This window comes from Notothenia coriiceps, unplaced genomic scaffold, assembly GCF_000735185.1.
Source record: "Notothenia coriiceps isolate Sejong01 unplaced genomic scaffold, NC01 NC01_scaffold00030210, whole genome shotgun sequence".
NCBI lineage: Eukaryota > Metazoa > Chordata > Actinopteri > Perciformes > Nototheniidae > Notothenia > Notothenia coriiceps.
In genome coordinates, this window is record NW_011362911.1 from 518,985 (window position 1) to 545,478 (window position 26,494).

At 39.4% G+C, this 26,494-nt stretch overlaps 1 protein-coding gene and 1 long non-coding RNA gene across 2 annotated transcripts in view; both read left to right on the forward strand.

Moving 5' to 3' along the window:
* dusp1 (dual specificity phosphatase 1) overlaps nucleotides 1-110 on the forward strand; it is an 8,451-nt gene extending 8,341 nt beyond the window's left edge. The window contains exon 5 of the mRNA XM_010787167.1: nucleotides 1-110. The gene's annotated coding sequence lies outside the window, so the exon portion shown is untranslated.
* A 10,218-nt stretch (nucleotides 111-10,328) lies between these two features.
* The window catches only part of LOC104959296 (uncharacterized), a 17,270-nt gene continuing 1,104 nt past the window's right edge, over nucleotides 10,329-26,494 (forward strand). Inside the window, exons 1-2 of the long non-coding RNA XR_799847.1 lie at nucleotides 10,329-10,341; nucleotides 19,066-19,068. This is a non-coding gene — a long non-coding RNA (uncharacterized lncRNA). The remainder of the gene's footprint in view (nucleotides 10,342-19,065; nucleotides 19,069-26,494) is intronic.

Consider the following 26,494-nt stretch of genomic DNA (forward strand, 5'->3'; position numbering starts at 1 on the left):
CCCCTCATGAATCTTCATGCTCAGTTTGAGGAATGGTTGCCAATCCAAATGCAAATACCTGCCTTTCAAGACTTCATGAAACTTTGACGACCCTGACACATTAGGGGAAATGGACCATTAAATACCTCAAGTTCCTGTACTGTGTACTGCAGCGCTGGGAGGGACTCAACCTAAAGCTACTACGATGGGGACACGTAGTCCTCAGAGGCTGCATTCTGACATATTTATTAAACTAAAGTAATATATTTCTTTATCGTATCTATTTTTGCATCTGTTTGTTTAAATGTTGTTTTTATACTGTTTAATAAATCTCATATGACTTTTTTACAAAGTGGAACATTTTCTCCTTCTTTAATATCTTATGTTTGAAATAATTTTTCATGAGCAGGAAATAATCTACAATGACTTGCAAATCATTCTAGGACACACACTCAGCTTTTTATGATTGATTTCACAACTGATTGTCTTTCAATAAACCAACACTTTTGGTTAATGGTTGCCAGGTATATTGAGGCAGCTAGTGCATATAACGTATGTTATAACTATAACATAGTGGCATGTCCAGGTTATAGACACTATTGTAATTTAGTGAAAAATACAAAAGTAAATCCATAAGATCATTGTCTCCCAACACTGATTTTAAACTCTATCCGTAAATATAAAATACGTGTTCATTTATAAGGCCAATAAGAGGAATAGTTCAGGGAAACTACTCAACAACCAAGAGGTTAGAAATTATAAAAATAAAAGACAATCAACATTTCCTAAAGCTAAACTTGACTTTCATATTGCTTATTTTTTCAGTCCAAAACCAAGACTTTTAATTTGTAATAATATTTGTGATACTAATACAACCAGAAACATTCACATAGTAATTGAAAGTGTGTTTTTAGAACACCTTTCATTTATTAAAAAAAAAAAGAAACATTTTCTGTTGATGGACTTGTGATTTCCAAAATACTTATATATTTATGTATTAAAATGTAAACACTCAAAAGAGCAACACGAGGAACACCATTGCAAAAGATGGATCTAATGGCATGTGATATCTGTGTGCACATCCTTCCCAGCTTTGTTCCATGCAATCGTATATTTGTATAATTATTTTTGCCCACATAAGAAGCATGATGTCATGGTGTTGGCCATTGTCTGGGCCACACTCCCTCTCTATGAACCCATCTGAGAGCAGGCCAGCAGCAGGAGGCCTAAAGAATGAGCTGAGGAGCCCTCCCTCTAAGGCCACAATAGGAGCAGCTGCAAGGCGTTTGGGAAAAGTGTGACAACTAAAGAGCATTCAGGGATTATTCAAGTACCGGCCTGGTGTCCCCTGCCTCCCACACCAATGGAGGTGGAGACAGAGACGCCAGTGAAAGGGATAGGAATATGTTTAGGTTGCAAATTAGCCAAAACATTGGCTTTGACCCTTGGTGGCGTGTGAGAAAAAGTTGAAAAACTGTCCTCCAGAAGTGAGGATGATGATACCCGTAAGGCAGGGATGTCCAAACTACGACCCGGGGGCCAAATGCGGCCCACGGGCCATTTTGATTCGGCCCTCAGAAAATTCTAAAAGTATAATGAAATATGGCCCACAAATTAAACTTGTGCTTGTCTTACATTGTACTTCTCAAATATATATGTAAACATATATTACACAGTAGGATTCATGAGTTAATAAGCCAAATGGTTCAAATGCATTCAGTCAATTCAAGTTGAAAACTATTTCTAACAAATCTAAGTTGATAAGAAAAAAGCCTAATAACTAATTAACATAACAAGTTTGAAATATACTACCCTTCATATTTCCTCTTATTATAAGCAATCTGAGGCTTCTGTTGTAAGGAATGAGCTGCTAACAAAATAAATGAAACCCTATAAAGAGATGGGATGTAGCCTGTTTGTTTTCATAAAGCATATTCAAGTTACAAGCATAATTTACCTACATTTGATTGATTTTGCTGACTTATAACTTAACTTATGAGGCAATATACCTCACCTCTAGTGAGTGGCCCAACCCTTCGTATATTTTTATGTATGTGGCCCTTGGTGAAAAAAGTTTGGACAACCCTGCCGTAAGGCATTCACTGCCAGACATAATTAATGTATATAAGATTTAGAAGAAGAAGAAGAATTTAATATAACTTTAACTTGAAATACATGGGTTCTGATAAATGACAAAAATGTATTCTTAAAACTTTTAACTTCTTATCTCACTGTTGTAAATGTTTGTTTTTGAGCAGGGAAACATCACCAGTGACTCTGTGATGAAAGGCTCATTCATGACCTCAACAGCCCCCTCAGACAAGCTGTGGTTTGGGTGACATATGTGCGACAGCCCCCCTTACCAGACCCCCACCTTTGTATCTTTAGACTTCCTGTTGTCAGCAGGGAGTTTGGCAGCAGTGTGTGTGTTTGTGTCTGTGTGAGTGTGAAAGTCGTTACGCATCTTTTATGGTGCGATGAGGGAGCTTTGGAGGAAGAAGGCCCTCAGTTAGTTGACAGGTGAGGGGCATTAAAGCATTGTGTGTGTGAGAGATAATCTTGATGTGGTGTGAGACAATGTCAAGGTGTAAGCTCACAATTTCAGTTGATATCAGTCAGACAGAATTTACCATAATGTCATTTTCACTTTGTTGTCAATTGGCTGTTCCATTTAGCAACTGAGCTCTGTCTCAACTGGAAAGTCATTTTAATTAAAACAATGGTGATATAATGTATCAGACACTGCTGCCATGACAGAAGGAAACATGATCTCACCCTTCCCCTTTTGCATTACTCAGTTTGGATCAAATATGTGGAAGTTGATGTAAGTTTCACAACTTTTTTAACATCAAATGTATGACACATACCTACTTCTTCAACAAATAACAATGACATTAGCATTGAATTTCGTAACATGTACCGAAAAAGTTTATTTGAAACGTTGACTAAATGGAATCAAAGGTACCATTTTACAATAAGACTACCCTTATAAAGTATTCATAAAGGGTTTATAATTAGGTTATTAATTAGGTTGTAAACACTTTATTAATCATTAAGAACCATTTATAAACCAGTTCTAACATAGTTTTCAACACAGGCTCACTATTTGGCAAGATGACAAAGCCTTATATTGGTTACCTAGCGTACTTCGTGGTATCTGTTGCTCACTGAGTTGATTATCCCCCCTTCCATCTTGATGTTTCTTGGCATCTCTTTATGACCATTTATTTACGAGTTATTAACATTCATAGTTGCCAAAAGGGAGCCTTGTTGTAAAGTGTAAAACATATTCCCATTTATTAATGAGTTACTACCATTTATAATAAGGCTTAGCAGTACAGATAAATGTGGGCTCACTATTTGGCAAGTAACCGGTCACAGTTGCCCTGTTTATCTCATGTCTTATAAAAACGTATTAATGATTTATAAAGTGTTCACAACCTAATTAATAAATGAATTACAAACTATTCGTAAACCCTTTATAAGGGTAGTCTTATTGTAAAGTGCTACCGAATCAAATGATATTTGAAAGTTTGCTCCGAGCTCGCTCACAATGAAGAAAAAGGAGAACATGAGCTCATCATCATAACCATTACAAAACAATAAGACATGTCTTGTAAAAACAATATGACACCTCAGTCTAAAGTTCTTTGACCTTAAAAGATACTTTAACATGTTCACATTATAGCTGTCACTGATATAAAGGAAGTTGTATTGGGTGTAGTAGAATGTTACATCTCTTGCCAGTGTCTCAACACTATATTATGTGTTCATATGCGCACTATTAGGCAATTCTGTACCTTGCTTTTTGCAATATAATTATGGTCTCCGCAAAGGAGGTAATGGTTTTTGTATTTTTCAGCAAGATTTCAGTTTGTTATTGCGTTTAATTCACTTTGTGATAACAATTGTTATAATTGTGGCCAGTATATTTACAGTTTGAACCACAGATGGCTGCGTTTGATCACAAAGCAATTGTCTAACATAAAGAAATGGGAAACACAAGTCACCATTGTTCATGTTGTTTTAAAACATTAACAAAAATACCCAAAATGTAATAGAACCATTAGCACTAACAAATAAGGCCCTGACCATGGCAGTGACATATTTTGAAGAGAATATGACATCTCTCTATAAAATCCATGTTATATCACTAAAATGTTGCTCAGTTTTGGTATTTTTTATAACTCAGATCATATTCTCCTGACAGAAAGGAACTATGAAATGCATATGCAGTTTTGAGAAAGAGTTGGCAGCCATCGTGGGACACCCTTACGTAGTAAATAAGAACAACACCTCTGAGAAGCTTAAGCATACCAAATTCATTGGTACATTACACTTTCTTATCACAAGCAGGAGGAATGTATTGGGACGCCTGTGTTGTTTTGTCTCTACTGAATGTGTAAGTAGCATTAGTAAAGAGTTTGCTAATCTGTTAAGTCGATATAGTACATCAAGACTAATTGCAATGAGTTTTTATGGAGTCCAACTCTTGATAACTTCTGGGTCCAATTTGCAATAAAAATGTATCAAATAACTTAGTTGTCCTCACTCGAAGACGCACTTAGGAACATGACACGGACAAGACTAAGCAACAAAGACCATAACCTTTCCCACCAAATATAACTTGACTTCCTGTGTGAGAAGGGCTTAAGTGTTAACATGATTGCCGCTCTGGAACTCTAGGATGCTGGGTAATTACACCTCTCAGACTTCATCGTACCTTGAAACTGGATTAAGTCTCACACACTCACACATCCATTCTCACAAACACACACAATATCCTGAGTGAGAAGATTAGGTCCACACATTGATGTCATGGCAGAAGACTTACCTGCAGTAAATCTGTAAGAGGATTATGATTGGGACCGTGGGGCCTCTATTATAACATTTTGTGGCATTAGAATTTGCACTTTCTTGTTCACACTTTTATATCAATGCAGAGTGCAGAAACACAAATATAAAGTCTGTTTTGCCAGATGAAAAATCTTTTGTTGGCTTCTTTGTAAACAAGGTATACGTTGATGTTTCCCAAAAAGAAAGCCCCAACCTGCTTTAAAAAACGTGTAAAGACTACAATAACCATCCATGTTGCAGGTACGATGTTTAAAGGGTAATACAGATAACTTACAAATGATAGGGAATGAAAGCTGCTATGTTATTTTTCTGTGACTGCGAAGCCCTCACCTCTACCAGACTTTTGTATTCATGCGATTCCAGATCAAAAGCAGAAACCCTGCAAAGGAAGCCAGACACGCTGGTTAGCGTGACAGGAGCCCAGATAAGGCCCGATCTGAGGCACGATAACCAAAGACTTGTCTAGTTTAAGGAATGTCAGGAGTCAGGATATTACGTATGGCCACAGTGGAGTGGATTTAACTTGCGAGCAGGTCTCCCCTTCCTTTAACAACCCTATCTGGAATGTAAGACGACGGTGAAAGAGAAACTATGTCAGCTCTTAAGCAGTGCACTGGTTTATCTTTTAGGGTATCTCTACTGAAGTTGCATGATATTAATCTCCCATTGTGTTTGTGGTTGTTCCACCTGTCCAGATAAAACAGTTATCCTACGCCTATAATAATGCAGTATTAAAGGACAAAATGTTATTCCTTTTTTTTTGTGAGCAACTTTTTATTGTTTTTTTTTGCCCTCACAAAAGGGACTTATGCAGATACAAATTATATAGACAATATAGACAATACAAAAAGAAAAAGAAAAGACAAAATTTTTTAAAAAAAAGGACATTTATTCTAAAACAATATTCAGTCAATTAAAAATAAAAATGCATAAAGTCACTTTTAGTTGCTCCTAATCATAAAAAGTAATCATATGTTTGATTGAAAGCCAGAAGTAAGACTTGTATGAATCCCTCCAGAGCCTAGTTCAACACGCTGTGTCTGAACAGAGCCGGTAGTTTTCCACTCACTGGAGGTGCAGGGTTGTGTTCACAAGCAGCAGTGAGATCCTGTGTGCAGTATTCGAGGAATGTCTGGCATCCTGTCTTCTACACTGACTGCACTCTGGGTGGATGATGTCACACCCAAAGAACATACACATGAGCAGACATAAATCACTGATGTGACAGCTAGAACAAAAACAATTTGCTGTAGCATTTTGGCAATCTTGAGAAAAAGGGTCTGATTGTCACTAATGACATATTTAAAGACTGGCTTTTATCAGAGAGATGTGACCTTAAAGTACCATTACGTGCTTTCATGCTTCAGTATTTCTTAAACACTTAATAACATGGCTCAAAACAAACCATATCATGTGATGACTGACTTAAACTTTGTATGGAACTAACTGTTTTCCAGCAGAGACTATGACACTTATGTTTGTTATTACATTACATGTCACTTGTTAGACGCTTTTATCCAAAGCGACTCACATACTCAATACTGTGGACAATCCCCACAGGAGCAATTTGGGGTGAAGTGTCTCACCACGACATACTGACTGCAGTGCGGTTTTGAATGTGCTCCCCTGATCCGAACACCAACGCACTAGTCCACTGCGCCACAGCCTCCCTTTTACATGTATGACTCACTATTTGTTATTTTTTCCAAATGTTCTGCTTTTATTTGTTTCATTTGTATTGTTTGTTGTAATACATTCCTACACAGGGACCGCATATGCTAATATAAACTGGCTCAATGGATGTGTTGTGCACAAGCCCTGTTAAATAAACTATTAAACTATCCCAAAATCAAAATACCACTTGGCTCTGGTCAAACCCAATATGGAAACAAGTAGAGAACATTATCAGTAATTTACTCCGGATTCAGTGCTAAAGTAATGCAGTAATGAGAGAATACATCTGGCTTCAGCGACTTGAGGGCCCTGGGCAAAAGCTTTCATGGGACATCCCACATGACTGAGAAATGATCACCACGCATACGGTCTTAACTGGTGGTACATGCAACATTACTGAGGTCATTCTTCTCCTTCATTGTAAACAAAATGGCAACCTTTTTCTACATCACATTTATTTAATTTCTGATATGGGTTTCAAAATGGTGCTATCATAACTTTTCTATCTTTGCTAAGGAAGGGGATCTTCTTCTTATATTAGTGATGACCAAGCTACAGGTTGAGCTTAACATTTACTGTACATATAAATCTTTTTATGTTTCAAGTTTTAAATCATAATTTTAAGATTTGTGCTTTGACGTCTGATTTTTTTTTCAATCATATGATACGAGTTATTGTGTTAAAACACATATTTGTGTGCGTGTTTTTCTTTGAAATACCTCATCCAAAAATGTTTTCACTCCAGAAGCATGTAAGATTGGACTCATCCATTTAATTAGCCAAAATATACATGGACCTGATTTGGTCCCCTTTGTTTTGCTGAACTGGTTAAGCAAAATACAGAAAAGATAACAGATCTTCAAAATGTCTTGGTTTATGAAATGTAATTATATTCTGTTCTGTGTTAAGCAGTGATTTCTATTACAGTTGTCAAAACAGTCTCAGTGTTGAACACCCTTTCAGTAGAGCATCACACACATGTAGATTGATCCACAGAAAGACAGGGGTGTGAGCGCCATCTTATGGAATATAATTGTGTTACCAAAAAGAAAAAGACATCTTTGATGGGAATAAGTAGACTTACTGTCTGCAAAACATGTCTGTCTTTAGCATTCAGCGACATTAAGGCTGATTCCAAAAGCAAGGTGGTTTGATTACACAACCAATTTTTCATATTACCTCAATAAATGGACGTGATCGGGGAGCTGAGGTGGCCCAGCTATCTAAAGTCTCTGTTGACAGTAAAGAGGTTGTGAAACGATCAGTGTGCGTGTAGGAAAATCAAAATCCCACAGGCAAACACAGACGATGAGTTTTCAAGAGAGGATGTTAGATTAGCCTGACCTATTCCAATTCAAACGAAAGTCCAACAAATACCCTGGGTTCAATAGATCACACGGCTGAGCTGGATCAATCGAGAGACAGGCTGGACTGCTATTGGTTAACTCATGGCAGGGGTGTAAAGTAACTCATTTACTCAATTACTTGTACTTTAGTTAAGTATTTCAATGTGTTGCTACTTTGTGCCTTTGCTCCACTACAATTCAGAGGTAAATCTTGTACTTTTACTCCACTACATTTATTTCATATGTTTAGTTACTTTGCAGATTTTGATTAATGATGTGAAATTGATGAGTTAAGCATTGGGGTAAAATTCACAAGCTTCCCTGCTGCATAAAAAGTTATTAAAACTAGCTGCACCTTTACCTGCTTTGATAAACACATTAATGCATCAATAATTATAATCAAAACATATCATTCTGAAATTGGCCAATCCTCATAATGAGTACTTTTACTTTTGGTAAGTATATTTTGATGCCAACATTTTTCTACATTTCAATTGCAGGAATTTAAATTGTAACAGAGTATTCCTACGTGGTACTGAAGTACAAGATCTGAGTACTTTTCCCACCTCTGGCTCAAGGGACTCCGATTCAAACTTTTGACTTTTCACCGGTATTTTTAATCGGTAACACTAGGAGCCATTCTGTGAGTGTGACCACATAAGTAATCTGTATTAACTGATCATCAACTAACTGCAACATTGATATGATAAGAGATCATTAAATACAAATTTGAAGGCTGATAACAATAAAACTTCAGTTTTTATTGACAACTCGATTAAGTTGTAGTGTAATGCACAATAGACAATTTTCACTGAGGACTATTCATATAAAATAGAAAAAGCAGTACAAGCTTTTAAAAAGTGGTGTGTCCTACTTTTCTAGTCTAGTAATACAATTGTACATTGATTTGGAATCATAAAGTACTATGAAAGATATTAATGGAAAACTGCTGAACTGTCATACCGGGCGCTGTTCATAATGGCAGCCCACTGCTCCTAACACTATGGGTCAAATGCAGAGAAACCATTTCATTATATAGTACCTGTACTGTGTAATGACAAAAAAAAGAAGGAAAGAGCGTTCACATAAAATATAAAATGCAATAAAATACAATTACATGACAAGGAGACTATTGTAAACATATGGAGACTTTTCAATACAGCTTATTGTTGATTAAATGATTATGTAAAAAAGAATCCCCAATAAAAAGAGGTGCGTATTATTGCGTGACGTCATGTAAATTAGTGCCAGTGCACCTTTGTCTTATTTGTTTCTTTCTTAAACCAGTGAACAGAAAAGAGACTACAATGCTTTGCTCTGAGTAAATGGCCTAAATATATTTGAGCGAGGGGAGGGGTGGAACTCCCGGAAGTAGCGATATTTCAAAACAAAGCCCATTGTTTGGTAAAAGACACTTGACGATGGATAGAAATTTAGAGATATCATTTGAATTACAAGAGAATGGCCGGTCGTTGAGTTATTTATTCGTCAAAATCGATTCCGTCAATATCTTTCTAATTTAACCAAACTACGAAGGCCTTCATCCCGTCCTCTATAACGATATATTTTCGATATAGGCTCTGATATGGCATATAAGGCCCGTCTCTATATAGCCTACGGCCTATGTCTATTAAACTGAGTGGACCGAAGTGAATTTCCTCGAATGTCCAACCTAAAACTAACTTTACCACGGTGAATTTGGACTATGAGCAACTAAAAGAAAGATGCACCTACCACATGATGAAACTTCCTGGTTAGCGGGCGCTCACCTCACGAGGACAGCAATATTTGGCTAACATGCACGCCCAGTTTGCCCTTTTTAGAAACTGCGGTGTGACCTGAAACAAGTCACCAGTAGGCTATACTCTTATTGTCATGTATATATTTAACTGGTTAGGCGCATGCACACACACACACACACACACACACACACACACACACACACACACACACACACACACACACACACACACACACACACACACACACTTTAGGTTGGACTTGATTGGACAGAATAAGTGATAGCAATAGCCACGTGCTTATTGTTTACAAATCTTCAAATTTCAGGCGGGATTTGGTCTTGTTATTATAACGCAGTTTCCTGACTCACACGAGACCCACTGCTAGAACAGACCACAGTTCAAACGTGTTATTTTAGCAAACGTCATTTTAGGTGGCTAATTTACTCTTAAATTCAAAACGGTTTGAATGAAAAACAGCATGGGGAATAACCAATCTTCAAACATCTGCTTTGCCTTTGGTTTGAGCGAGTTATCTTTCCCACATGAAGAAAGGACACTTAAAGGCAGCACAGAGGGTAAGCCAGACTCTTTATTGTAAACCTCTTGTTTTCTTTGTGAATGCATTGTCTAATGTTTAACTTAAGGCTATTACATATTTTTAATGAATATAGAAAAAGTTTGGAATACAAATATAAAAAACAACATTATAACAATAATAATTGAATGTTCCTTTTCAGGCTGCTGTATATTTTATTACTTCTTCTTCGCGTACAAGATAGACAATGATTTGTTTTAATTTCCCACTGTTGTTGATTCTACTACCACTTCTACTGGTATTACTAAATAATGTAATTACAACACATTTAAACAAGGACAAAGGAAAATACAAATTGATAGTAAAAAGACAGTAGAGAAGAGAAGAGATAATCAGTAAACTTCATAATAACATTTAAATAAAAAAATGAAGTGAATTGGTTTGGGTTCTTGAAAACGTATTATGTAATGTTTACAGAGCTCTTATAAGTTCATAGAGCTATTATACGTTTGGTACATAGACTCAATATCTAATGGGTAGTTTTTCGTTACCAACTAAGCTCAAATATCGAATCCTAGACCAGTGCCAGGGCTATCTTACCACATCTCAAATTAATTCAATTGTATTTATTGTTTTATGCCGAAAGGAAATGCCTGTCACTCATTTGCTTGCTGAGCCCTGTGTGGCTGAGAAAGGTTTACAGAGGCCTCTGGTGATGTCATAGATTTTCCCAGACCCCTGCTGGGTGATGGGAAAAAAGACAAAAATGATTATGAGAATAGAAAGGGAAGTCACCGCTGGACAAGAACCAACGTGATCCAGAAGGAAAGAAAACAAACTATTTCAGTGTTTTCAAACCTTTGTATGGCCCCTTACTATCTGCTTCCTCCTTTTTGCTCCATGTATCTGTTCAACCACATTGTTGTCCATGTTCAGAAATACATTTTGCTATTCTTTTTCTCTTATAATCAGAATCAGAAATAGGTTATATTGCCAAGTAGGTTAACACATACATGGCATTTTTTTGTGTACATGGTGCATACATAAACACAGTTAAAGAAGATAAAAAGTAAGAAAAAACAACCGAAAAAATAAATAAAACCAATTGAAACTATTACATGTATCTGTGTTAAGATAATAGACCTACAATGAATTTCACCTATACCTACAATTTAGAAAACAACCTAACATTTAGAAATCAATACAAAAAAGTGGTACCACGGTGTGTTCAGAAAAATAACAGATTTCTAGTTTTCAAATAGTAAGAGGCATTCTTCTGCATGAAGGATGGCATGTTTTGAATTTAAGCCATTTATGATAACATTATTACTTTGTTCCAAACAAAACAGCAAATTGATGATACATTAAAGCCTCTAGGGGAAATATCTCTTTGGTTCTAATAAGAAATCAGATATATTGCTTAATTCAGAAACACCTGCTTCAAATGAGTCCAACATCATTTAAATAATTCTTGATTGCTTTAATGTAAAATCTGTCCCCCTCTAAACGTTTTAAATGACATGTTGGAAGACATTCCTTTCGTTCATACCCCTTTTGTATCACTAGGTGGCGCCGGTCTATTGATTTGACATCATAAGAGTCAGTGAGGGGAGGGCCAATACAGAGCTCAGCACTTCATGATCTGACTTTGGCAAGTAAAGGGATGAGTTCATTGGATTATTGTAGCCAAGCTAAGCTACACATCTCAGCGTTATGTTCCACTGTATTAGATCACTAAACATGTTTGTATTTAAACATCCATTGTCCAATCTCCCAGTCTGAGAGGCAACAGTGTTATAAGATATGATTACGCTGTGGTTCAGTGGAAGTGGTTGCTTGTGTCTTGTAGTCTTGAGCAACAGGTGTGGTTGTGTAATGTCCGCTTAGTTCTGTTGTTATATTTGAAGCTCCAGCAGGGCCTTCCTTTGAAGAGTACTCATGCCTTATGTACACTTTGGAGCTCTCATCCCTTCAGCCATGATGTGAGCAGAAGACCTGATACCATCAGACAGAGTGAGTGTCTGGAAGGTGGATGAGAGTGGAGAAAAGAAGTAGTCATAAAGCAGAGGATAGAGTTTCAGGTCAGACTTTATCTGTCACAAGGATCCATCTTTATGAACGCTTTTTTTTCCTGTTCTTTCCAGATCACATCTACAATTAGTTTCTCTGTATCTCAAGGTTCATACTGTGGAAATCATCTTTATTGCACCTCTGTGTGTCTGTAGAGTAAAGATGCCTCTTGTGAGTGCAAGTACGACCGTGGCCATTTTTCTCTCATGTGATAGAACTCTTGGGTGGCATAAGGGGAGGCAGTTAAACATTCAGCACCAACTTAATTATTCAAGACTGCTTGTTTGTGTGTGTGTGTGTGTGTGTGTGTGTGTGTGTGTGTGTGATAGAAAAAGAGCTAAAAGAAAATGAAACAGATCATCATTGAATAAGTAACATTCATAGGACAAATATCTCCTAGTAATCTCTCTCTTTACTGATGGGGAGTCTGTCTTTAAGCCTCAGTTGCCATACATTATTAATGTTGATTTAAATTTCATGAATAGGTCATGGCGGTCGTTTAGCTGAGGATATTTTTGAATATGGGGCAAATTCATCCATTGTGATCTCGATCATATTTCAGTCCAACATGGAGGATAAGTGTGTGGCTAAGTTTGGCTGTTTGTCTGTCAGCAGGATTACAGAAAAACAACCGTCCTGATTTCCATGAAACTAGGTGGAAGAGTGTAGTATGGTCCAAGGAAAAACTCATTACATTTTTGGGCTGACCTGAAACACAGCCGATACACAAATGAAGTTCCACTTTGGTTAACAATGCGAGATTGGGCACCTGTGCTACATCTGGTGTCAGTAATTGGAAAAAGGATTTATTTTAGTGGGATAAATAACAAAAAAGCTTGCCTGCAGTTGGAAACTTTTAGGACACATTTTCAAGTTTTGCCTGATGTTTCCTTTGCTCTTCGTTGTCATGCAAATACTCAAATCCTTTTTAAATAATGTGGACCTACAGCATAATTCATTTTTCAGGGTTTCCGCATTAGGACTTCAAGCTCATGAACACACAGAAATCAGAAGAAAGGCTTCCCAACACAGGCAATGGGATCCTCCGAGGAGCGTGTGATGCACTATTGAGGTCCATGCTCTCCGATCACCATACCAGTTTTATAATGATGGTGACACCTTCGAACGTCCATTATTTTTAAATTCTCATTTTAGAGAATCTGGAATGCTTGAATGATGAATGACAGATTAACTGCCTATCAAAAACTGTCACCAATTAATTTTCTGACAAATGGTTTTAGCCCTTATTATTATTATTATTAGTCTCAGCTTAGTTGACCTAATTCCAGCCTTGCAGTATTGCCTTTAATGCAGAGATAGAAAATCCATATTGTTCACATCAAATCTGATCTGTTTGCAGCTTAAAGGCTGGCAGCGAACCCAGATCTCTCTTATCGCAATCTCAGCTTCCTCCCCTGAAGTTCCAGTTCAATAATGTTTCCTCCCTGTGTTGCTCCCTGTCTTATCTCTTTACTTCCAAGTAAGGGAGAGTGTTATCCATGCCTAGAACTGTGATCAGGATGCTCCCGCTAAAACTTGGCCTAATTTGTGGAAGCACCTGAAAATGCTATTATCAAGACAAAAGAACAACTGTTGGCAAAGGAAGCTTGTAAATGAGAAACAAGTTGTCTCTTCAACCTGTAAATGTGTTTCTGGAAATTTTAGTCCTAAATAACAAGGTGGTGTTCACCGGTTTTAATGATTCAAACTTAACCCCAAAACAAAGCAGAGCTGCAGTGATACTTGACGCGCTGTATTTTTGCCTCTGTATTGCTTCTCGTTGTTAATAATCCTCTGGGACATTAGATACGCTTTAGGGAAGGAAGTTCTCATATTTACAAGTTCCCAAAATAGCCCCGTCACCCAGCACTCTCAGTATATCAGTGTCCTACCCGAAGCGGGGGCCCCGCAGAAGTTTCCCACACGTGTCACAGGCCAATGTCACGACAAGGGGGCGAGGGAGAGAGGAAGAGGGCCAGGGAATGGGAAGAGGCAAGATTAGCTTTAAGGAGTGGCAAAGAAAATAATGAGGAAGATAAATAAAAGCTCATGTGAGAAGGGGAGGGGGGTTAAGACAAAGGGCGTGGATGGTGCTTGACCTCGTGGAAGTGGAGGGACATGGACTGCAGGAAAAGGGGCACAGATGGGCGGAAGCACTCAGCAGTGTAAAAGCGCTATAGGTGAAGCGAGTGTCTGTGAAATTGACCCTGTAGGTTTCCGCCACTCTTAAATCAAACACAAGGGTTATGCAACGGGGTGTTAACGGCCCTCGCAGCTTGGTATTTCATCCCCCTGATGATGGATTTCACAGTGGTAATACCTACCTGTTGCATGTCCCGGCTTGTTTACCTGTCAACATAGTTAGCTGCATACTGTACATTGTATCATCTAAAGTGTTCAATGAGATCAAATTACAAAGTTCCCTTTGGCTCAAACTCGTTCATGACAGTTGCCTTTGATGTCTGGTATGCAGTCCGTCTAAGGACTGAGCCTCCAGATAGTGAATAGTGTACAATCCAACACATTGCTAGATTCTGACAGCCCAGGAATGATCAGTTACATTTGATGTCTCTTACTGGCAAACCAACTCTTCAAAGGCATTTAATTAAAGTATCAAATGTATTTTGGTGATTATTACCTCACTAAGATGTTTGACCTTCTCCGTGAACTATGGTGTATTCAAAGATGTGGACACTAGAGGCCTTTCACATCAAGTTTATCACAACTACTTGGAATATGACATTTACATTACATGTAATTTGTTAGACGCTTTTATCCAAAGCGACTTAAATACATTCAGCACTGTGGACAATCCCCACAGGAGCAATTTGGGGTGAAGTGTCTTGCAGGGACACAACGACATGCTGACTGCAGAGGGACTCTAACTTGCTACCCCCTGATTCCAAGTCCAGCACTCTATCCACTGAGCCACAGCCGTTTGCGTAAATGTACGTGAATCTACTGAAAATGGACTTGTTAGTAAAGTAGGAGACATCTTGTGTCTGTGTATTTCAACTTCTGAAAATATATGCACATTTAGAGAGCGGGTGAAGATGGAGTAGATCTAATTTTAAGAATTTTTAACAAGGTAGTTGAACTTTTCCGTGGAGAGACCACATCAGACAGATCATTATCACTCCACGCAGATCATAATGTCTTAAACATGTCCCTAAAATAATCAGGAGATTGCACATATTTTAGAAGAAAAACAAACATGAACTCGCTCTTTTTCTGTCCCTTTAATTTTCATAATATATACAATATTGTTTATTTTGGACTTGGACTCCAACTGAACTGGGTCAGCCAAAACAAGCCGATCTGAATCAGAGGAAAACAGAGGGAGCCTGGTCCTCTGCTGCTGATCTGTCTCTGCTTCCTGCTGGAGCTGCAGCTGTGGGGCGGCAAGTCTGTCATGAAGAAGATCAGCCCTCTCTGTACTCCTGTAATTGTTCTTATTCATAGTCTGGAAATGTAATGAAAAAACAAGAACATCGCCATGTCATGTCATCCTCTTAAAAAACCTCCTCTATTTGTACATCAATCTTTAAATCAAAGGCAGTAATACAAAACATCAGGAAGTAAAGTAGAGATTTGATGAAATGAACTTATTGCACATATTAAACCTGGAACTAACAAAGCTTAAATTATTGCCTATAAAAACATTAAACATTAAATCATCAGTTGCATTCATTTCTTAGGCTCAATCTGCAGTCATTTCTTACGATTACATCTTTCCACAGGCCAACAACAGGTTCAAAAAAACGATTTCCCTCAAAGAAAAAAACAAACATGCCCTGTTGTCTCAAGAAAAAAAATGCAGAAGGAAACATCCATTGAAACTCAGTTTGCTGCTCTGTGATGCTAGTTCAAGCCAGATACTTGGCATCTCATCTTGGGTGCAAGTTCATCAATGTTTGGGGTCAGAGAGTTTGACACATGTGCTTTAGATAGAGAGAAAGAAATGTGATTGACTCGCACAGATCTCACTCTCATATTGTCAGAATGTGTTAGATAAGATAAGATAGAACTTTATTGATCCCAATGTGCGAAATGTTTGTGTTGCAGCAGCATAAAAAGACATGGCACTGTACACTGCAAATTAGAAGACGAAATGAACAAGGGAGTAGAAAATATACATGTTGAATTTAAAAATGAACAAAAACAAGATATAAACAAGGTATTATATTTACATAAGTATGTGACGGATGGAATATTAAATATTAGAATATATAAATGTAATGTTATCTTGAAGTGATACCTGCAGGTGTAGCAGGGAATAAGGAAGCCTCCATGTGCTCAGTGAAGAGCATCCCTCCAGAGCAGAGTGGTAGCGAGCAGAGGAGTCGGTACACATCAGCTTCAAGCAGCTCCATGGGAACAGGCGGATGGCAGCTGTTTCCCTGGAGACCTGGGACCAACAGGACCTGCTCTCTAATTACCTACGCCCACCCGAGTTGGCAGCGAGGCAGGGAGCTTGCCTCCGTATAAGACCCTTAGCACAGAAATGATGTATATCTCTTTAACTTCATGCTGATCCTTTGTTCTTTAATAGTTGTGGAAGAAAGATGCGTAGATGCAAAAGGACAGCGGCAAAGGATGTGAAGGCTGGAAAGGAAACAACGCAGGCACTTTTGAGACAATGCTGGCATGACTGTAGATTAGAACTATGCTGACAGATAAACTTTGAAATAAAGTTCAAAAACAAAGGCTGAAATTTCTCTTTTGCTGTGGTAGAAGGACTGTGTCCTATGTCCTGCATGATATTCATCAATTTAGCATCAAAAGCTAGCAAGCAGTGGACATGTGATTGACATTATGTCAGCTTATCAAACCTTACTGTGGCTTCAAGTCTAAGGAAATGATAGAGTGGTGCAGGGACGACGTATTTTTGTTGGCCGACCCGGAAGTAAGCTTCGCATGGGTTCCCTCGACAAAAAAGCAATGGGATTTCTCCAGAGGATTTTGGAATATTGTAAAAAATAAGGTCTGTGGAATGTACATTTTGTTCAGCCGGATAAACGTTTTGTTCAGCCGGATAATCTCCACATGTCTACCCTACTTTTATAATTTTCGAGTCTTAAAGGTGTGGTATGTAATTGATCTCAGAAACAATTTGTTATATTCCATGGAATCCACTTAACATCCCGATAGCAATGAATATATTAAATGCTTTGACAATAAATACATAAAAAAGTGTCATCTGTGGAAGCTGTGGTACTGTAAAAAGCACGACCAATCATTTTAGCCGGGCTAAAATGATTGGTCGTGCTTTTTACAGTACCACAGCTTCCACAGATGACACTTTTTTATGTATTTATTGTCAAAGCATTTAATATATTCATTGCTANTAAGCAGGGGTAAAGTGCTATTTTTATAGGTGGTGTGTGGACCTCACATAGGGGGGTCCGGGGGCAAGCTCCCCCGGGAAGATTTAGAAATATTGAAGTTAAAAGCATCAATCTGGTGCACTTTGAGAGCAAAATGAAGAGATCTATGGATACATCTCTCAACACCCATTTGAAACACAACTGTAAACAGATTTACTATTTCTTTATGGATATTTTACAAATCACCCTTTTAAACTTTATTCTTTTTTTACTGTCATATAGTATTTCATACCTGTTTTTAATTTATTCTCTTATTTTTTTATAACTATAATGATCATATAGACGTGTGCCTCGGAAATAATTGTTTACATTAATGGTGACCAAAACGTTTGAGACCCACTGAGATAACACTGAGAGAGTCCTTTAGCTCACTGAGCCTCTCAGTCTGACAGGAGTCTCCTCCACTTTGATGTTGAAAAAACTCCTTATATCCGTTAGCGTAGCTCGCTAGCACCAGAAGCTAACAACAACGATCTCCGGTACCGGTGCGCTCTCTCTCTCTCTCTCTCTCTCTCTCTCTCTATTTTTTATTTTATTTTCGAATCAATCATTTTTCAAAATATGAATATTCTTTTATTTATTTATTTTAATAACCATTTTTCCTCCTGGTCTCTCGCGCCCCCCCTGTCATGCCTCTGCGCCCCCCACTTTGAGAACCACTGATCTAAAGTAACAGACAGAGAATCAGCACTTTTGAAACAGGGCTGAAACAGAGGGGATTATGGGATGCTACAATGAGTGATCTGTTTGGTATTTCGAGCCAAACACTTCAGAGACCTGTTTTGTATATAACTGAGACCTATTATTGATGAAAAACAGTATAATAGGGGACCATTAAATCGATGCAAAGACAAATGATTTGCTCTCAAATGAACCAAAATGCATACTGTCCCCCTTTGGGTGTATGAAGCGTCTCCAAATGGCTCCTACAGCGAGAAAAGTTATTTCCACAGAAGGAGGGCAGACATGCCTCGTTTGCTCAAGGAAACTTGGCACACAACAGGGTGACTGCTGCCATGCAGAGAGGCGCAGTGACTGGTCCTTGGACAATAAAGTGTTACACTTGCAGTATTTTAATTCTCTTTAAAGATTTACACAGTGTAGAAATCCTAAGCAGATGGCTGTTTGGGAGGGTTTGAGTGCGGTGGTCTTGGTATCAAGGAACGGCTGCTGTCCAAACCCCAGCCACTGATCTAATGGATGATGTGAGTCATACCCACCTTCAATGTGAACACAACCGTCTCCATCAAACACACGTGGACCAGCACAATGAGCCACATTCATACTACACTGTTTTTTGGGGTCACCTCTTTGTTCCAGCCCTGTTTTCTGCTAGAGTGCGCTCACATCTGTTTTGGATACACGCTTCTGTCTTTGCATTAGGCCGACTCTTAGCAGGCTATCAGAGTCAAGCACCTGCTTTACAAAAACACAGTAAGAGTTCAACTATATTGCCTGTGCCGTTGTATCAGTAGAAAGTCCCTCAGGAAGATGATGAAACATTGCCTACTGAGATGAAAATGTTAACAGTGCAACATTTGCCTTTAATTGGAGCCATTTTAGGGGGAGTTCTTGCCATGTGGTGCCTCACAGATTGTTCTAATTTCCAACATCCTCAGATCATGAGACTGAATGGTGTGGCAAGCCTGAGCTGACAAAATGCATGCATGCTTGGTTTAACTTCTGCAATTTCAGATTTCACTAAATTAAAAACACCACCATGAAGTGAACCTCTGACAATGGAAAACAAAGCCCAACACATTGACAATCTGTGTACTACTCATGTTCACTTAAACATGTATTTAAGTGTTTACAGTGAAGAGAAAACAACAATACCAACAACATTACTGATTAGGAAAAGCAAGCAGAAAATTGCCCAGAAGATCATGCAATATTACGCTAATGACAAAGAAATAACCTTGTGATTTTAATAAATAATATCATTTTAAATATAAAACTCAACGTCCCTTTTCTTGCTTTTATTTGACCTTTTAACGGCAAAACTTTTTTTTACCATGGTTAATGGATTTCTTTTAAGTACATCTGAAGTGGAAAATGAATTAAAAAAAGATTTAAAAAATCACAAGTTAGGATCAAAGATGTTAATTATTTATCTGATCATCCTTCAAAGATCAGTTTCCTCAATAAATCTCCAGTTTGACGAGTTATCGCTACTCCTCACTGACACTGATTCACCTCTTCCTGTTGGCAGGCAGGTTTTTATTCATGGGAAATGATAATGGACAGGATTTTGCATGTGATGTGTGGAATTTCCTGATTCATTTTCCATTTAAGGAGTCTAAATCATGACATTACGTAACATGTCAGCTCCTGACATGAAATGACCCCTGCTACGCTAACACAATGGAAACAGTCAGGGGGCGGCATTGAATTATTATTGTATTATCTGATTGCCTTTTAGCTGTTACTGAGCCTTCTAAGGGATAATAAAATGTCAGTAAATCAATGTTGAACTTTGCTATTAAGAACATAATTTTTGGTTTGCGCTTTTGCAAGATGAAATAGTGGCACGGCTCCACTAAAGTGTTGTTTTAGGCCTCTTTGTCAGTGGGAGAGATGCTAAAAATGGCCTTTGAATGCATTTAACCAGATGCACGGACGGTGCTCTTCCTCCATCTGTTCTATTGTCTCGGTGTTCTCTGGGATGAAGAGCGGATGCACCACCGAAGGAGATGCAGGAAATGCTCTTGGCCCAGAACAACATAGCCAACTTCTTCAGGCCTTTTACACAGTGCCTTCTGAAACAAGCATAAAATGAGAATATTCACTATCCCTAAAACACATTAAAAATGTCTGGTCTTGTAGATAAAGCCACCAATCGTCATAATTGTGATCAAATCATGTGGCACATAATGGATTCCTCACTTCACCACTCAAATGCACAACGTTCCACTATGATATCTTGATTCTACAGTTAATTTATCACTTTATTTTTTTTTTTTGTATTATTATTTTAATTTGTATTTTATTTTATCTTCATGTTTTGCCTTGTGTGAATCCTGTTTTTCACTCTGACCCTGTTGCTGCTATAAACGCCTGAATTTCCCCAAGGGGATAAATAAAGTTCCATCTTATCTAATCTTGTTCCTTTTTCTTTCATCTTTGTCAGCAGCGACTAGACAGTAGAATGCTTGATGCAGTGGAAAATTCATGTTCACAGTTGTAAGAGGGTTAAACTCAGCTCTGAGTGGTGTCCAGTCTCCAGCCAAAAGAGGAAGAGAAAGGTCTTACTGGTGTCAATGTCAAGGTCTTTGTCATTTTGAACACAACTTCACACAAACAGCAGCAGCCCTGCTCAGGGCGGCCTGTCAGACACACTCCACATATAGACATTATGGTCGAGCATTAACATTGACCTGGTGAAGCTGTGTATTTTTAAACACTCTTCAAAAACGGATACAAATAAAAGTGAGTCTTGTAAAGAGGAGAGGTTTACAGTTCTAAATAGAGAGAGGTCTGTGTACATTTGGAATGAGTTAAATGTGAGTGTGTGCATAACTATATAAATGTGTGTTTTTGTGGGATAATATTTTAGAAAGGGATGGATGTTGTTGACCCAAAGAGTTTCACTGCTGCACTGCAGTTGTAAAAAAAAGTCTAGTGCCATATCGACATTAATTCTGTCAGGCGTTCGGGGGGAAAGAAGTGAATTCTTGTGGTATATATTAAACAACAACCTATAGTTAAGAATATCCAAATTAAACCATAATTAGAATTTACGACACAGTTCAAAAGAAAATCGCTTCCCAGGCAATTTACGTCTTGTCAGAATTTGCCTTCAGGGTCCCAAATTCTAACCTCTAAATTGCTTCACTCTCAAATATTTGGAAGAAAAGAATCCAAAATCTCATTAGCAACCCGGGAGTGGTTTTGGGGAACTGCTGAGCCGCCCAGTTTGGCTCTTTTGAGCTCAAACCATTTTAACGTTTTAATCAGTTTCTTTTCATGTGTTGGTGTAATGTTATTTCTCACTGGAGCTAAAGCAGCAGTTTATTAAAGATAATAACACAGAAAATAGTAGAACGTTATCAGTCCTTACTCAACTGTGGACTGTATTATAGTGTGAGGCTGAAAAGTCCTTTTTAAAAATACCCTCACCACGAGACACACAGAAGCAATTAAGAAGCAGTAAACACTCAACCAGCCTACACAATCATGTTAGTTAAGTATTTCCTCTGTTAAACTCAAATTACATCATTGAAAAACACAAACTAAAACATTTGAACAAGATGCAAAGCCTAATTTGACACTTTTCCAAAAATGAAATATTAACAAATGTAAGTATTTGCTTCATGCTGCTAGAGGTCATGCATGTTTACACACAGCCCTGTGGATGAAGACCTTGACCGCAAAGGGGCTCAGTGACTCAATGGAGGCCCTGGGGTTGTGACACAAAATACTTCTACTATTATTACCCCGTGGAGTCACTCAGTACGCTTATAAAGACATCCAAGCCCACTTTCAACAACAAGCTTAGACAAACTCGAAAGCAAAGATTTCCATTTTTCCATGAAGTGAATGAATAAAGCAGCTGTCATATTAAATACTGACCATTAGCGTGTGCCCGTTTTGTCTCACAGTCCCAGAGGAAAGGGTATAGGGATAACAGAGAGCTCCAGGCAGGGGCGGACTGGGAGGAAAAAGTGGCTCGGGGATTAATTGACAGAAGGCCCACTTAATGCGCGGCATGTATCGGCCGGCCGGCGACGAAAGTATGTTAACAAAAAACCCTATGCATTTAATGTTATTTTGGACAATTATTCATATAGTAATCACATTACCTGAGCCCTTGAGTTGCCTAGAGCAAAATAGTTACAGCATATATATTTATTCATTTTAATGTTAACAGACCATTGATGCAATAACATTTGGACCCAATTTGCCCGACTTGACGCATAGAATAAAACATGGACGTAGGATCCATCCTCAATGTGGGTGAGACAATTTGATAGTGGGTGTGGGCAGGAGGTGGACCTCACCTCCTCTAGGGGCGTCCGGGGGCATGCTCCCCCGGGAAGATTTTTTTAAATGTTGAAGTTAAATGCATCAATCTGGTGCACTTTCAGTGCAAAATTAGGGACTAAATCTATGGATACATCTCTCAACCCCCATATGAAACAGAACTGTAAACAGATTGACTTTTTCTTCCGACATTTATTTGAACAGCAAGTGGAGGCAAAAGTGACTGCACCCAAAACAATAAACCTGCTAGCTAACTAGCCTAAACTCAGTAACAGAATGTGGGCAACACATTCTTCTCCACAGCAGAAGAAATTAATTCTTAATTTTTATTTTAAAATTTGTTTTTGGCCCTCCGGCCCACGCACAGCACCAGCCCACCGGGAAAACTCCCGGTATTCCCAATGGCCAGTCCGCCCCTGGCTCCAGGTACTACCTTACATAATAGCATTTCCCTTCCAAACCTCTTTCCAGCTATAGTCTAACACAGGGAGCCAGACCTGCGCTGAATGTAGGGGTAACATTCTGCTGCTCTAGCTTTCCTGTTGAATGTTTTTCTAAAAGTTGCCCATTCTCTGCCCCTCTCTAGAGATTATGAAGCTGTCAAGCAACACATTTCCCATAAAAGGCAGAAAGATTAGACTGGACATGCATTGCTGGTCTTCACATGTCAAAGGTCCTGGAAGTTACGTTGTTTGTCCTCTCAAAACTGAATTTATTGGAGCCTGTGTTCAGAGTTATCTAAATAATGTATCTCCCTTTGGTTGCACCATATGGCTGTTGATGCTTATTATTTCCACGATAACATCTCAGTCTCTGCGCTCCAACCATGGCTGGCCTCCAAAAACAGATCCCCAAATCAAAAACAAATGAACTTATGTGCAAACGAACTAGACTGTAACACAAAGCACGTTTTGTTCTCCACTGGACAGAGAACTGCTATGAAGGACATATAATTGACACTCTGGGGGACCCAAGTTAGAGCCTCTCCCTCCAGAGCTCTGGGTGCATGAGTCACGTCAACTGTCATAAAACATTCAATCCACTAGCAGCTGTATATCAGGTCCGGTATTAATGTGCTGCTCTTCTGGTGTCAAGGACGATTTCAGGGCCTTCAACTATCTTTGCATTGGCTTAAACGAAGAAGGACAGCATTCTGATTCTGATTTATGTAGCATGCCAATAGAGTGGTGCAGGAGCGAGTCCTAAAATCCGGATTTTGGAAAATAGCTCAAAATAAGGTCTGTGGTTGACGCAAATTTAAGAGACGGATCACGTTTTGTTCTATGACATTAAATACATCAGCAGTGACCCAACTGGTGATTTTTGAAGAGTTTACGTGTCTGAAAATCGATGGTTGTTAACAAGTGGCTGAATAGTACTACAGAAGTTGTGGAGGACGCTGTACGTCATGACGCCGAACACGTAAACACTCCCTCAAGTTTGTTTGCCCCTGTTCTGCTTGAAAGCAAGTACCTGCACTCTTGCACACCGTTAAAACAAACGCTTCAATTTGTACAATTTTGAATTTGTATTTTTGAATATCGATATGAATGCTTTAGCGCAAGTTCAATAAGGAAGACCTAACAATGAGTCACTTACACCTCACTATATTGCTCTCTTCCCCCTCATTAAATGCGTGGGCGTCACCGCTCAGCAGCCAATCGCTGCACATGTTAAATTCCTTAAATGCCTGCTCTTCCTCCCTGTCAGTTTTCATTTCAGGTGACCACACGCAACAGCAGCAGGGCTTCGTCCCAGCTCCAGGTATATATTCATCAGCTCCGCAGTCTCGCGGATTTAGCTACAGGCGGCGTTCCCCAGTTGGCTGGCCGTTCTAGCCGGCCATCCCGCAAAACCGGACGCGGGAGGAAAGGACAAGGATATCGGGCTTCACGGAAGTTCCTCCGGCTTAATGGAAATGAGCTACTTCACGCAAACAATCGACGCACGCCTTCAGTCTCTCGAGAGGGCATCACTGGCATCAGGGCCACTCAAATGCGGCGCTTCCGGCCTTCACCCATTTCCGGCTTCAACCACAACCCCTCTTGCAGGCAGGCAGGGCTTAAGCTACATCCCATTGAAGCTACTTCTCCTCCCGGGTCAGTAGCCAGTCATAGGCGGCTAGCAGGCTTAAGAGCAATTCAGAGCTCGTTCGGGATAGGTGCAGCAAACCTGCCGCAATCAAGGTATTTCTTCCTCTTCCCTACAACTACTGGACGGCAGTCCTCCTCTGCCTTCACATCCTACACTCGCCCGGACATCAGCGCCGTGCTGGCCATCCAACGATCTCTCAGACCCGAACTATGGTATTTATGCATATAACTGGTGGTGGTTCATAACACGTTTACACGTATACATGTTTCAATATGGTATCGGATTTCAAACTGCATTCCTGTCCTAGTCCGCGGGCCCCGCCCACAGGGAATAATGTCTCGTCTCACGTTGCATCTACATGTCACAGGCTATATTCTCCGGCACGCAGGTATCTAATCCCAGGCCCGTGCTCAAATGTTCTGTGTAAAAATGTATAACCTGCGACGTCAGGTTGTGGACTGTGTGTCCCCGTAGACTTCGGTCTGTGTTCAAATGTGCTGTGTAAAAATGTATACCCTGCGACGTCAGGTCGTAAGAAGAAGAGAGGAAAAGAAAAGAGAGTGATAGAAGAAGGGACCGTGTGTCCCCGTAGACTTCGGTCTCGTGGACTGTGGGCCACCGTAAACTTCGGTTTCGTGGACTTTGGGCCACCTTAAACTTCGGTTTCTGTTAAAAAACAAGATCCCTGCTTCGGCAGGACGTTCGACCTTCGGGCAGCGTAGTCAAGCCCTGCTAGCCAGGCAGGCGACCCTCAGGTCGTTTTCAGATAAGACCGGCACTGATTTCGGCAGTCAGAGTCTCAGCATGACCCGTAAGCTCCGGCAGTGATTCCGGTCTCCTGTCGCATACATATGTTAATCTATTATTTCCTCCCCAGATCACCACAGTCACCCTAAAAGGTAAGAAACTCAGTTCATCTCAGTATTCTATACTTCACTGGTTTTGGGGATTCATCGGAGCGGTTCTTTCCCTCCTGAATGATTATCCTGCAAACCGGGGCCTAACCGCCAAACACCATTCCATTCTCCCGTTGTATCATCATGGCAATCACTTCATCATGCGACGTGTAACGGTAAATATGTATTCCATACATCACATCTCTCCGGGTTGAAGTGGGGTTGTATGAGGTACTTATCCATAGTCAGTGTATTACGCCCACAGTAGATGATGGTCGGCATTCCCCCAGTTTGGAGATGCAGACAGGAATTACCGCACCGAAGCAAATCAATGTACTGGGGTGGATGGGGGTGTATGGGGTCGGCAGCAAAACATATTTAAGACACATAAAAGAAAGGCTCACAAAAAAAATCAGTTAAGTGTATGATATATTTAGAACATTTTGCTGGTTTACCTTGCCATGAGACAGCTATACTGTCTATGTTTCTTACAGAGAACCAAAGTCGCCATCTATGTTCAGTGTTTCCCCTAGGATGGAGTCATAGCAGCGGTACTAAGGCACTTGGGGCCAGCATAATGTGAGCGCGGAGCGCGTGGAATTTTTTATTGCGTGCAAAGTGCGCCCCGCCAATTTGTTTCTATGTGTCAGCACAAGAAAGGCTCTTGAGGCCTAGTACCAGGGCCGGTTCTAGACAATTTGCTGCCCTAGGTGAGATTTGAGGCGATATTTTATGTGTAAAGAATAAATGAAAAATGTCTACAAAAGACAAATACACTGCAAAAACAGAAACTTATTGACATAGGTAATAGACGTAAAAATGGCTTCAAATGTATTCAGTATTGTATGAACATGTTTGAATTTGGGGGTGGACGTCACATCCTTTAGGGGGGTCCGGGGGTATGCCCTCCCGGGAAGATTTTTTGAACATT